The following is a 12,583-nucleotide window of genomic DNA, read 5'->3' as shown; positions in this document are numbered from 1 at the left end:
TACAAAGGACAGGTTTGTAGAGGATTGCCATCCCTAACCGTTGGTGGCATCTCCTAGAATCATGACCCTACCAGCTGGAGGAGGTATTAGTGCTCTCCAAGTTAATTTACTTCATTTAGGAACAGAAAACAGGTCCAGATGGGTAATTTGGTTTGGGTCGCTTTTCCCAAGTGGCTACAAAGTTGTAGGAGGTTCTTGCTCTCATTAGCTCCATTTCGGTACACCTGGTAATTTCCTGTTTTAGTCAATGCTGAAGATACAGCCAGCCAATCCCTGGTGATGTGGTTTTAGAGCCCATGACTCCTGCTTCTAATTATTCTGTAGAAAATGCTAAAGAAAGAAGCACAGGTGGTTTTCTCAGCAGGTTCTTCTAGAGTTGAATGTTCAGTTTCGGGAGTCGCTGAGTTAAGCTTCACCCAACTTTAGAACTTCCACAGCTCACACTCCGAAACCTCAGTGTTAGGGACATGTAATATTTTAGACAACCATGATAATTTTGCTTAAAAACTGAACTTTACCTTTGGGTCCGTCTGAAGGTATCAGTTAGTATTAATTAGCAGTGTTATTGTATTTTATTTATTTTGTTTTATTTTATTTTTGAAGTTTTTATGTATTCATTCATTTAAGTAATCTCTACACCCAACGTAGAGCTCAAACTCATGACCCTGAGATCAAGGGATCCATGTTCTTCCGACTGAGTCACCTGGGTGCCCCCCGCTTTTTAAAGAGTGGTCCCTGGTAACTTCAAAAGAAAAAAGAAAAAGTAATGCTGTGCTGCCACCCACCCACCTCCCCTGTCCCCACCCAGTCATGCAAGGAGGCTTCCAACTCAAAGTGGGCTATGAGAAGCGAGGCCAAATGTCCAGGTGAGGACAGAGACATTCCAGTAAGTGACCAAAGGGCCCTGGGCATGGGGATGCTTCCTTCTCAGCATTCAGTGCTACAGCGAGCTTCCCAGCTCAGCTGTGTCCTGGGAAAGACGGCCTCAGGTAGGAGCTCCCAGGATCTGTTCTGTCCTGCAGGTGGTTCTGATTGTCTCATATTTGCTGAGAGCGTGGCTGACCTGGCAGTCTCCCTGCAAACCTCCAGGAAGGCCAAAATGGGAAATCCCTGAGATTTTAGGCAAGATTTCAGCTTCCTTCTTGTATCTTAGAGAGAACAGGCCAACAAATCTGAATATAGCAACCCTCCCACAGGAAATAAAGGCTGTGGATGTAGACAATTACTGTAAAGTGAGCTGTAGGGAGGAGGTATAATGACATCGTTTTAGAAAGGCAGATGGTACAATAGTAACAGCTCAGATTCATGCCAGCTCTACGGATTAAAATCCCATGTATGCCATTTATACCCGTGTGGCCTCTGGGCCTCAAGCTCTTCATCTGGAAAGTGGGAATGATAACAATAGTATTTACCTCTTAGGAAGGTAAATGAGTTAATAAATTAAAAAAAAATGCATAACACATGTGAAATACTCCACTGCCATCTTTTGAGGGGAACCTGTGTGATTCTGTCACCGACAACACAAGCACTTTGCACTCACACAAAGCTTTGAGCTGATAGATTCTTTGCATGCATTCTCTCATTTGCTTCTCAAAAAAACAAAAACAAAAAACTTGTGAGGGAGGAACTAGTGTCTCCGTTTTACACATAAGAAAACTAAGGGTCCAAGAATTTTCTCCACTGTAAAATGGAGCCATTAATAGCCCATCAGGAGGGACTCGTCTCTAAATTATAAAATGCATTTTCAAACCAAGCCTATGTTCTTCATTTGATGGCAATTGGTAGATAACAACTTTTTTAAAGTGTGTGGATTGGTAATGTTTCGCTTTGTCTCACCATCTTCCGTGATTCCTCACTCAATCCCGAATCTACACAAGGCACGGTTCCGGTTGCGACTTTGCTACCTCTGAACTTAATGGAGTATCTTTGAGGCACAGGTTTCTTTGAAACTCACACATCTCTGTCAGCTCCTTTATTTATAAGTTATACATTTATTATTTATGCACTTAGTTAAATTATTATAACTATTAAAAAAGCTTTACTTCTTCAAACTGAAAATGTCCTAAATGTCTATCAACAGGAGAATGGATCCAGAAATCACGGTTTATTCATACCATGGGCTACCCCTCAGCAGCAAATAGGACTGAGCGGTTGATATTTGCCACACCATGAAGGAATCTCCAAAATGGCCGCTGAATGGAAGAAGCCAGACACAAAAGACAACATGCTTTATGATTCCATTTACATGAAGTTTTTGAATTGACAAAGCAAATCCAATGGTGACAGATCCCAGAATAGTGGTTGTGAGGTCAGGGAGAGGCAGGCATGAAGGACTGACTAGAAAGAAGGCACTAGAGAACTCTCTGAGGTGTCAGAAATGTCTCCTGACAGGAAGGCAGGTTAGTGGGTATACGCGCTTGTTAAAACTCACTGAACCCTTCTCACCTTAAGATAGATGCATTCATACTGCAGTGACCTCAATAAAAGCTGTGGACCATAGGTAATTTATACAGTTATCTAATAATAAATAGTTTATTAAAAGGTAGCTTTTTAAATTAAAATAAAAATTAAACAAGCAAACAAACAAACAATAAATAAAAGGTACCTTTTCCAGAAATACAGATACGACTAAGCCATGCCCACCATTTAGATACCCATATCCCTGTGGACTATTGGTTAACATGAAGGAGACAAAAACAGAAGAGTATTGTAGAAAACGAAAGATGCCTTTGTTTTTGGACATTATGACCTCAAGGTAGGTAGTAACTTGAACCACAGGCACACAAATGGTCCAGATTAACTAAACCATTAACTAACAACACACTGTGAATCACATTATTTTGTTTTTAAATGTAGTCTTGTTTCTTTTATTAAGAAAGAGCCTCCAGGGGCTCCTGGGTGGCTCAGCAGGTGAAGTTTCTACCCAGCGGGCATGATCCCAGAGTCCTGGGAGGAGGCCCAGCATCATCGGGCTCCCTGCTCAGCAGGGAGCCTGCTTCTCCCTCTCCCTCTGCCTGCTGCTCTGCCTACTTGTGCGCTCTCTCAATCTCTCTGTCAAATAAATAAATTAAATTAAATTAAGAAAAGAGCCTCCAGAACAATAAGCCCCAGCTCCTCACCTCACTCTGGCATTATTATTAATACATGTATGTCATATTTGCTTATCGACTCAATGTCTAAAGCTATCCCAACTCAGAAGAAGCTCTCCTCTGTGTCGCCTTTACATCCTTTAGACCAGAGGGAGATCTCAAAACAATGTCCTACTGTTAACTAAGAGGATAGGGGTGACTCATGGCAAACCCTTCATTATTCCTGGGAAAACAACCCCAGAATGAGAATCACCTCAGAGGCTTTGTTTTGTTTTCTTGCCTCTAGTAATGGAGGCCCCCTTAGAGTGTGGGGAGGGCAGGCCAGCGCAGCCTCTGGAAAGAGAAGTCACGTGGTGGGGGGGGGGGGGGGGGGGGGCGGGGGGAATGAGTGGCAGGAGGAGCTTGAGGCCTTTACAATCCAAGGAGAATTACCTTGGACTTGCTGACCCCATTTGCTTGTCCCTAAAATTGGCGGTTGGGGTAAAGGAAAACTCCTGCCCTCTTTCAAAGTAAATGATGGCAGGGACTCAGTGCCCAGGTCCTATTTCTGGGCATAGAAACATTCCAAGTCTCTAAGCTCAGCGGTAACAGAAGCTTCTGGCATTAACACAATTCTTTAGAAAGACCCATGTATCTCTGCCCTCCTTCACATTTGAGATAGGAACAAGAGTTATCTGGGTGAGAGGGGAGGGATGGAGCCAGGCAATGGCTGAACATTTTGTCCTTACATACGACCTTCCTAACTCTTCTCAGCTGGGGCTTCATGGAAACAAGTGGGTGTGTTCTTGGGTGGTGTGGCAGGAGCTGCTCTTTCCTACACTATATGTTTTTCCTTTGCTTCCAGAATTCCCTATTTTTAGCTAAGTATATGCCTATTCAGAGTAAATACATTTCCCAGCATTCTTTGCAGTTAGATGTGGCCATGGGACCAAGTTCTAGCCAAAGGGAAAGTATGTGACAGCCTCCTGGAACTTTCCTTGAAAGACAAGGTTTCATTGAAAGGATGCTCCACTTTTCCTTCTTCCTCCCCTTAAGCATCCTGCTTCTTCAGTTGAAGAAACGACTGCTAGGATTCCTACTGCCATCTTGGACCATGAGGTCAAGGGTCAGAGGGTCTCACTAAAAGCAAATGTATTGACCTGGATAATATTCAACAACCTCAAGCAATTTTTTTCAAAGGAGCTTTCCCGAGCCCAGAGCTAGGCTCTAGGAAGCTCAGTGAAAAGCATGATTCAGTGAATCATGAGACGTGAGACGTGACCCATCTTATCATTCCAACTTTGTAGAAAATACATGAAGTCTGGGCATTCATAGTGTACCAATGGGTCAGAAGGCTGAGAGGACGGAATCTCTAGCCAAAAGAAGTTTTAACCCAGGTCATATGTTGTTACAAATTCATTTCATTTGATGAATATTAACTAATTTAAATTCTGTACCTGGCAAAAGAGATTATCTGGGTAAACATTTTTCCTCTAAAAACTAGCTGTCTGCCATTATGCAAGCTGCTCAATCTCCCTGGGTTTGTTCTTTCCGTGGCAAAATGAAGAACGAGTCCTCCTCTTGGAAAGATGGTACCCAAGAGCGCCAACTGGTCCATGACAAAGTTTTCATCTGTCCTTGTGAGGAAAATGTGTGGGTAAAATGCAAACTGGGTTCTCTTGTGAAGAATTTTATATACTCTGAGATCAGGTCAGTGTTAAATTTTTGTTGTTTTAGAAATTATTGCAATTACAGATGGAAGGGGTAGTTTGGGCTGTAGGGCAATTTTAAATGTTTTCTTCCTTCCTCTCCTTTGCCTTCTTCACCTTCCTCCTCCTCATGTCCTCTCCTGTTCCTCTCCTTGTCTATCTCTGGGTTGGGCCCTGGGCTGAGGACTTGAACACATTAACTTACTCCTCATATCCAACCAAAGAGGCCAGAATTACTGTCTTTTTGTTTTCCAGATGGAGAAACTAAAGCTTAGAGAGATCAAGTACATTGTTCAATGTCACTCGGCTCGCAAAATGCAGTCACTGAATCTCCAGACTCCTGCCTCCATACCGAGCATGAATAAGACATTTTCATAGCTAACAGGAAATGACATGGTGCAATAAAGCAGCCGGCATGACATCAGGCACTAAATGGGTACTTAACAAAGAGTAGTTAGTCATTCATTCCTTCCACCAATATTTACTGAGCATCGACCATGTGCCAAGCACCGTTAAATGCCCTAAGACACAGCAATTAAGAATACAGATGGAAACCCCTGTCCCTTGGAGCTTACATTCTGGGGCTTATTACATATGTGATTCTGTCCTCTGCTGCAGCTTTCTGTCCTCTGCACACACTCTCTCTGCTCACAGGAGGAATGAAAAAGGGCTGTGGCCGTCTTGCGCTTTCCAGCCCTAAAATGGCAGAGCGGGCATCAGGGGAGAAAGGGGACTACTGTGCCGGCTGCTGTCAGCTTCCAGAGGTGGAGCAGTGGTGTTCTCTTAGGGAAGAGGAGAGTTGATGGGGACAGGGAGAAGAGGGCGAAGGCTGGAAGCCAGAAGACCAGGCACAAGGCTGGGCACTTCTTTGGGGACAAATCTGAAGTCAGTTCAGAAGCCCAAAGTTCTGTGGGCCCTTGGTGCCTGCTTGTCCCTCCCAATCTCTAATCTCTTCCACCCGGGCCACGAGGAAGCCAGGTACCTTCTGGATTAATCCGAGCAGTGCTAATGGGAGAAGACTGAAGCTTCCCTGGGGGTCTTTGTGTCTGGAACCCCACAGCTTTCCTGCAGGGAACCATGAAAACTGAAAGGTCTTGGGGTCAGTAGTCCTGATTCAGTACTGGCCCTGTAACTTGCTATCTTTCCCTCTTATCTCCTCTGTGAACCGTACTTTATGGGGTTCTTGGAAGGATTAAAAGACAGGGCACTTGCTCATAGTGGGTTAAGTATTCTTTGTTGGGCTGGTTGGTTTACTCAAGAGCAGGATGAAAAAGTTGTTGGGAAAAGAGGAAAGGTGAGCTTCTCTTCCTTCCTCACTGTCCCCCCATTCTGGCTGGGTCCATTGCCTAGTTCCAGGGGACCATTGCTTGGCCAAAGCTAGGAAAACATGGATTAAAGAGGATAATCACAATGTAAAGGAAATTTCTTAATGCTCAAATGCCCACAAAATGCTTTGGGAGCACCAGTAACGTAGTAATTGATTCTGCTTTGGGAAGGAAGAAGAGGTCAGGAAACCAACAGAGGGGAGGTGACATTTAAGCTCAACTTTAAAGGATGAGCAGAGGTCCCTAGGGTTTTGTCGTTTGAAGCATGGCCTGCCAACCAGCAAAGTGAACATCTGCAAGGTGCTTGTTGGGAATGTACAGTCCTGGGTGCCCCTCCCCCAACCATGTACTGAACCACAGTGTGCTTGTTCCTGAGACCCCTGGGTTATTCATAAGGACAGCAGAGTTTGAGAGGCCTTAGACTAAATGGACAAGGTGGAGAAGAGCATTGTCACCATAAACCTGGTCAGTTTAGATTAAATAATGGTTTTCTATAGCCAAGGTTTATTTTTCAATTTCTCTTTTAAAATAAATCCCAAACCTAATGTTCTCAGTGGCTGACCCAAATGTCATTTCATAATGACATTGGAAGGTCTGAGGGTGAGGATTGAGTGCTTTATCCAATCTGCTAATGGGGAATGTTTTTATACTGTTGGTGCAGATGCTCACCCATAGCTCTGGGGCTTGGACAGGCTAGGACATAGGACCCTCCTGGAACGGGATTTAGGTCTCTGTGCAAACAGGCCACCACATCAGCCCTCAGCGGGGTTGCGCACACAGCCTTCCTTGTGGGAACAATTTTGACTCATGTCACATTTCCTAGTGGTTGGTGTGGGGGTGAAAATGGGGGTCCCAGCTGATTCTAGTCCAGTGTAAATCCCACAACCACAGGTGTCTGCTCTTTGGCAATGGGAGGAAAAGTGGAAGAACTCTCCAAGGGTTGTGGTGGGGATATGAATTCTCCTGGTCTGTACGGTTTTTTTTTTTTTTAATATATTTTTTAAAGATTTTATTTATTTGAGAGAGAGAGAATGAGAGAGAGAGAGAGAGCATGAGAAGTGGGAGGGTCAGAGGGAGAAGCAGACTCCCTGCCGAGCAGGGAGCCCAATGCAGGACTCAATCGCAGGACCATGGGATCATGACCTGAGCCGAAGGCAATCGCTTAACCAACTGAGCCACCCAGGCGTCCCTGGTCTGTACGTTTTAAACAGGACACACAATGTCCCAAATATAGCTTACTGACTATTTCAAGATTAAGGAATTTGAGAAGTGGTTTGTGCAGGAAGGACTTTCCACCATCCCCTGAAGCAGGTCATATTATGAGACACCATCCTCTCCACACCCAGAGGAAAGAAGCACTCTTATCTCCAAAGGTGAAGGGACACAGAGAGAAATCTGAAGAAACAGGCCTTGCAAGTCCCCCACAGCCCCCAATTTACTACACATACCTCATACCCTTTGTCCTATGACATCTTCCCACCATTCTTCACTCTTCATCAAATCAAGCATAAAAACTCTCAGGTTTAACCATTTCTTTGGGTCTTAATGTCTTTACAAAGGTTCGGTGTCACATGAGACTTGTATTAGATATACTTTTCTCCTGTTAATCTGTCTTCTTCCGTTTCATTTTTAGACTCAGCCAGGGACCCTAAGAGGGTTGAGGAAAATTTTTTCCTTCCCTACAACAGCACAGGTGGTGGAAACCCATAATGCTTTATCCTGGCCACTTGAATAGCTGCATGTCCCATAGGCCAGCTTCCAGCCTCAAGAGCTAGCCATGTGTCCTAGTTGACTCCAAGTTTCTACCTGGATGTAGGGATGACTCCATGCCCACGTGTTCCAGCACAGCTCAAATAGGTTTGGGTTTTCCTTCTACTCTTTCCAACTCTGTCTCTATCCATCTAAGCAAGGGAATAAATTGCCTTTTTCCTGAAAATAATATGGGAAATAATTGTTTTACACAAAGTCCATCTACCTAGATGTGTTGAATACATTAATGGAAGGCAGCACACTTTAGTGGGGATGTAATAGGGGCAATCCTTCCCATCTCAGTGGGGTTTACATGAAAATCATGTTGGGAACCATATATCCTATCTTCACCATGGTGCCAAGCACACACAATGCACTCAATACTTGGCCCTTTATACAACGAGGTTGCTTTAACATCTGCTCTATCTTCTGCAATAGACGTAGTAGCCACACTGTCTCCTGGAGATGTCCGCCCCATGCATGCAGGGACAGAGGATGGTACAAGTCCTCAAGACTGTTCCTTGTCCACAGACCTTGTGACCAGGTTATAAACACTGTTTTTTCAGACCAGTCCCCTAAATTCCAATAGAATAGTTTGGAGAACCAACAACTGAGACCACAACCCTCAACCAGTCACCATGTTATTTTAAAATCCTCCAAGAAAACAAGTCCAGCATATTCTTTCCATCATAAATAGTCATAATCCTTGAAGCATTTTCCTTCTATGTACAAAAATCACTTACAGATAAGAGAAGGGTCCCTCTTCTTTAACATCCAGCTGTGTGCTTGATCCCACCGAACCTCTGGCTTCCATCTTACCTTGTCTGTTCAGTCTTTACCCTTTTCAACTGTTATGGCTAATATTGCTCTCAGCTGAACCCTCCTCCATTTGAACATTTCTTCTGTTTTTCATGACACAACAGTCTTCCTGTTCTCCTTCTACTTCTCTGATCAGTCCTTCTCTCCCTGCATAAATATATACTCCTAAGGTTTTGTCTGCAGACCTCCTCTCTTCTACTTTGCTCCTGGAGTTTCATCCACTTGGATAGTTTCATATAGGAGGGCAGTCCCAAATGCTTACCTCCCTCCAGCCCCAGACTAACATTTATAACTTTCATTCACATCTATTTCTATCTATCTACAAGTCCCAAACTCCTCACCCTCACCATGGAATAGCTATTTTCCCCTGGTTTCCCAGGCTCTGTTATGTCAGCACACGGCCTGTAGCTCTCACACATAACTGAATTATCATTCTTTTTCTGCCTTTTTTGTTTCCTTAAACTATGCAGCTTTCCATTTTTTGAATTCCCGGTTCTCCCTTCTACAGATGTTTACAAAGAAATGGGACCAAAATCTAATGTTTTTGAAAAGTTCTAACCCTCCTTTTTTTTTTTTTTAAGATTTTATTTATTTATTTGCCAGAGAGGGCACGTGCACACACACAAGCAGGGAGAGCTGCTGCCAGAGCAGGCAGAGGAGAAGCAGACTCCCTGCTGCACAAAGAGCCCGATGCAGGACTCAATGCCAGGACCCTGGGATCATGTCCTGGGCTGAAGGCAGATGCTTGATTGACTGAGCCACCCAGGAGTCCCAAGTTCTAACATTCTAAACTTACACAAAACACAGAACTCTCATCATCTTCAACATGTGTGGCTCAGAATGGACGAGACAAATTTCTTCCCTGGGTTTATTCCCACCCCCCTTTTAAAAAAGATTTACTTAAGAGAGAAAGAGAGGGGCAGAGGGACAAGGAGAGAAGCTCAAGCAGACCCCGTGTTGAGCACAGAGCCCAAAGTGGGGCTCAACCTCACAAACCGGAGATCCCAACCTGAGCTGAAACCAAAAATTGGACGCTCAACCAACTGCATCACCCAGGTGCCCCATCTTTCCCAGGTTTATTCTAAGTGGAATGAACCTAAAAGGACCATTGATTCCAGGGTCAAGAACTAGGAGGATGAGAACATGAGACTTTTGTACATTTGGTAGGGTATCTGCCCTTTGCCTTCTGAACACACCTCAGCTTTCCTTCTGCCATGTTACCATCCCCTCCCCACCTTTTCCACTAGTTGAAATTATATCTATCCATTGTTCAGAACTGACCACAAATAGGATCTATTCCTCAAAGCCTATGATCTCTTCCTCCTTTGAAATACACCCACTGTAAGCTTCTTAATCTCTGAAAGGTGTTTCCTTTTTTTTCTTTCATTCATTCTTTCTTTTTTTTTTAATATTTTATTTATTTATTTGAGAGAGAGCAGAGGGGAGGAGTAGAGGGAGAGGGAGAAGTGGCTCCCCAGTGAGCTGGGAGCCCGACGCAGGGCTCTGAGACCCAGAGATCATGACCTTAGCTGAAGGCAGATGCCTAACTGACTAAGCCACTGAGGCACCCTCCCATTTATTTCTTTATCTGCCATCACCCCATCCCTGACCTGGACACAAGACCCCAAAGACAAGAGCCTAGTAACTCTTGGCTCCATGGTGTCAAAGAAGTATTCCAATCACCAGCTTTTGTATAATGCCTATTTCTTTTATTCTAACATGCATAATCTTTCACAATTTAACATTGGTAAAATCAGGACTCATAATCACTGGCATGCTACAATTTACTTAGTAGCATTTTTTCTTAATAATACATAAAATATGGGTGAATCGCACACTGATGGTACCATAGATTCAGGGAAATAAAGTATCATTCCAGTCTCCCTGATTACAATTATGTTTACTCCTGTCTTCCTGCCTCAAATCATTCCATGTTCTCAACATTTCCTTAGTTCCTTTTTTTGTACTCCTACTATTGTCTCCTCTGTCCCTCCTTTAATTTTCTCCTTTTCTCAAATAGAGTCAGACTATTTTACACTGCAATAAGGCAGTGCTAAATACAGTGGTTTCACTGCATTGTGGTCCCCCATGAGAAAATGCTGTTTATGATCATGAATATGTTTCCTATACAATTAACTAAAGTTAATTGTATAAGCTAGTTAAAACATATCTTTATTTTTTTGAAGTGAATGGTGAATGGGCCACCATATTATATGAGCCTCAACTTATGAAGACAATGTTGCCAGAAGCAGAGTTTAATGGCAGTGTTGGAATTAAAGAAGACAACAATAGTAATAGAATATATTTAACGACAACATAATTATCATTCTTTGAGCTCCATTGTGGCCTAAGATAGTCTATAGAGAATAAAAACTTCTAAACAAGTCCAGATGCCCTGTACCACCCAATAATCTTTGTTTACATAGTTTCATCCTTTATCTGTCGACAAGGCTGGGAAATCCAGTGTTTGAGGCCAGACAGCTCCATGGAGGGGAAGCTGTCCTCATTGGCACTGGCATTGGGGAACCTGCCATGATATCTAGTGTTGTAGAAAGGGCTAGACTTTCACTTCCTCTTTCCATAGCCTAGGATCCAGTCGAAACGGGGATGACTTGTCCCACAAACCCTATACTCTGCAACACCAAACTTTCCTTCCTTTCTCATGTCTTTGCTCAGGCCAAACTTTTCATCTACAATGTCACTACCTATGACAACTGTCTGTGTTTATGGAAATATTCTAGGGGTCTGCACTATCCAATACAACTGCCACTAGCCACATGTGGCTATCGAACAGAGCACTTGAAACATGGCCAGTGCAGTAGCAAGAACGGCACCTTTAATTTTACTTTAAATTTAAATAGCTACATGGCTAGTGTCTACCATATTGGACAGCACAGATCTAGAACGTATTTTTCTTTTTTCTGTCCTTTTTTTTTTTTAGGGAGGTGGAGAAAGAGAGCAGGGATGGGGGATGAGGAAGTGGGGAGGAGCAGAGGATGAGGGAAAGAATCTCCAGAAGACTCCCTGCTGAGCGCAGAGCGTGATGCAGGGCTCCATCTCACCACCCTGAGATCATGATCTGAGCTGAAATGAAAAGTTGGGTAGCATGTACTTTTTCTACATGTATGTCTAGCATGTACATCTTCTAGAAATCTCCAGTCTTCAAGGGGTACCTCAGGGGCCGTTTTCTCCACAAGATCCTCTCTTCCCAGTGGAAATAGTTCTTTCCTCAGAACTCCCACTACACTTTGAACCACTATAGTAGTGCTTAACACATTTTACTTTGTAGGTATTTGTATACCCTGTTCTCTACCAGTCCCCTTTCCCACAGCTGGACTATCTCCTATTCTCGATCCAGACATCTGGTGCTGGGATGCTTTAAGATGTTAGTGCATGGATCTATAGTAGCAGCACAGCAATCAACATCACCAATAAACAATTGTCAATAAACAATTGCTGTGCAGTGAACAATCAGCCTTGACTAAAGAAGAGATTCATGCCATGGCCTCAGCTTCTGGGAGATCATTTCTAAGCCCTTAGAGGAGGCTCTAATAGGAGGGTCTTTGTTTAGCTGGAAGACTTGGGCCATACCAGATGGTCTATACAGACGTTGTGATTTATGGTGGAGGCCTTAGGCTAAGAGTTGTCAGTTCAGCCTCTGGAAGGGCTGGAAACTAAGGCGAGCCAGGCAAGCAGTTAGATGGACCCACGTCCATACCTTGCTGGACGTGGTATGTTCCTCCCGTTGACATTACTCGGTGCATATTGTCGCACTGACTGCACAGCTGTACTGGGTAAGAGTTGAAGTTTAAGTTCTCTGCCTGGTTTCTCCCATACCCTGCCATAAAGGCTGCTTTCCTTTGCTGATTTTAATCTGTATCCCTTCACCATGTTAAACCATAACCTGAGTTTA

The sequence above is a fragment of the Neovison vison genome, chromosome 1, assembly GCF_020171115.1.
Source record: "Neovison vison isolate M4711 chromosome 1, ASM_NN_V1, whole genome shotgun sequence".
Classification (NCBI taxonomy): Eukaryota; Metazoa; Chordata; class Mammalia; order Carnivora; family Mustelidae; genus Neogale; species Neogale vison.
Note: the sequence above shows the minus strand (reverse complement) of the source record.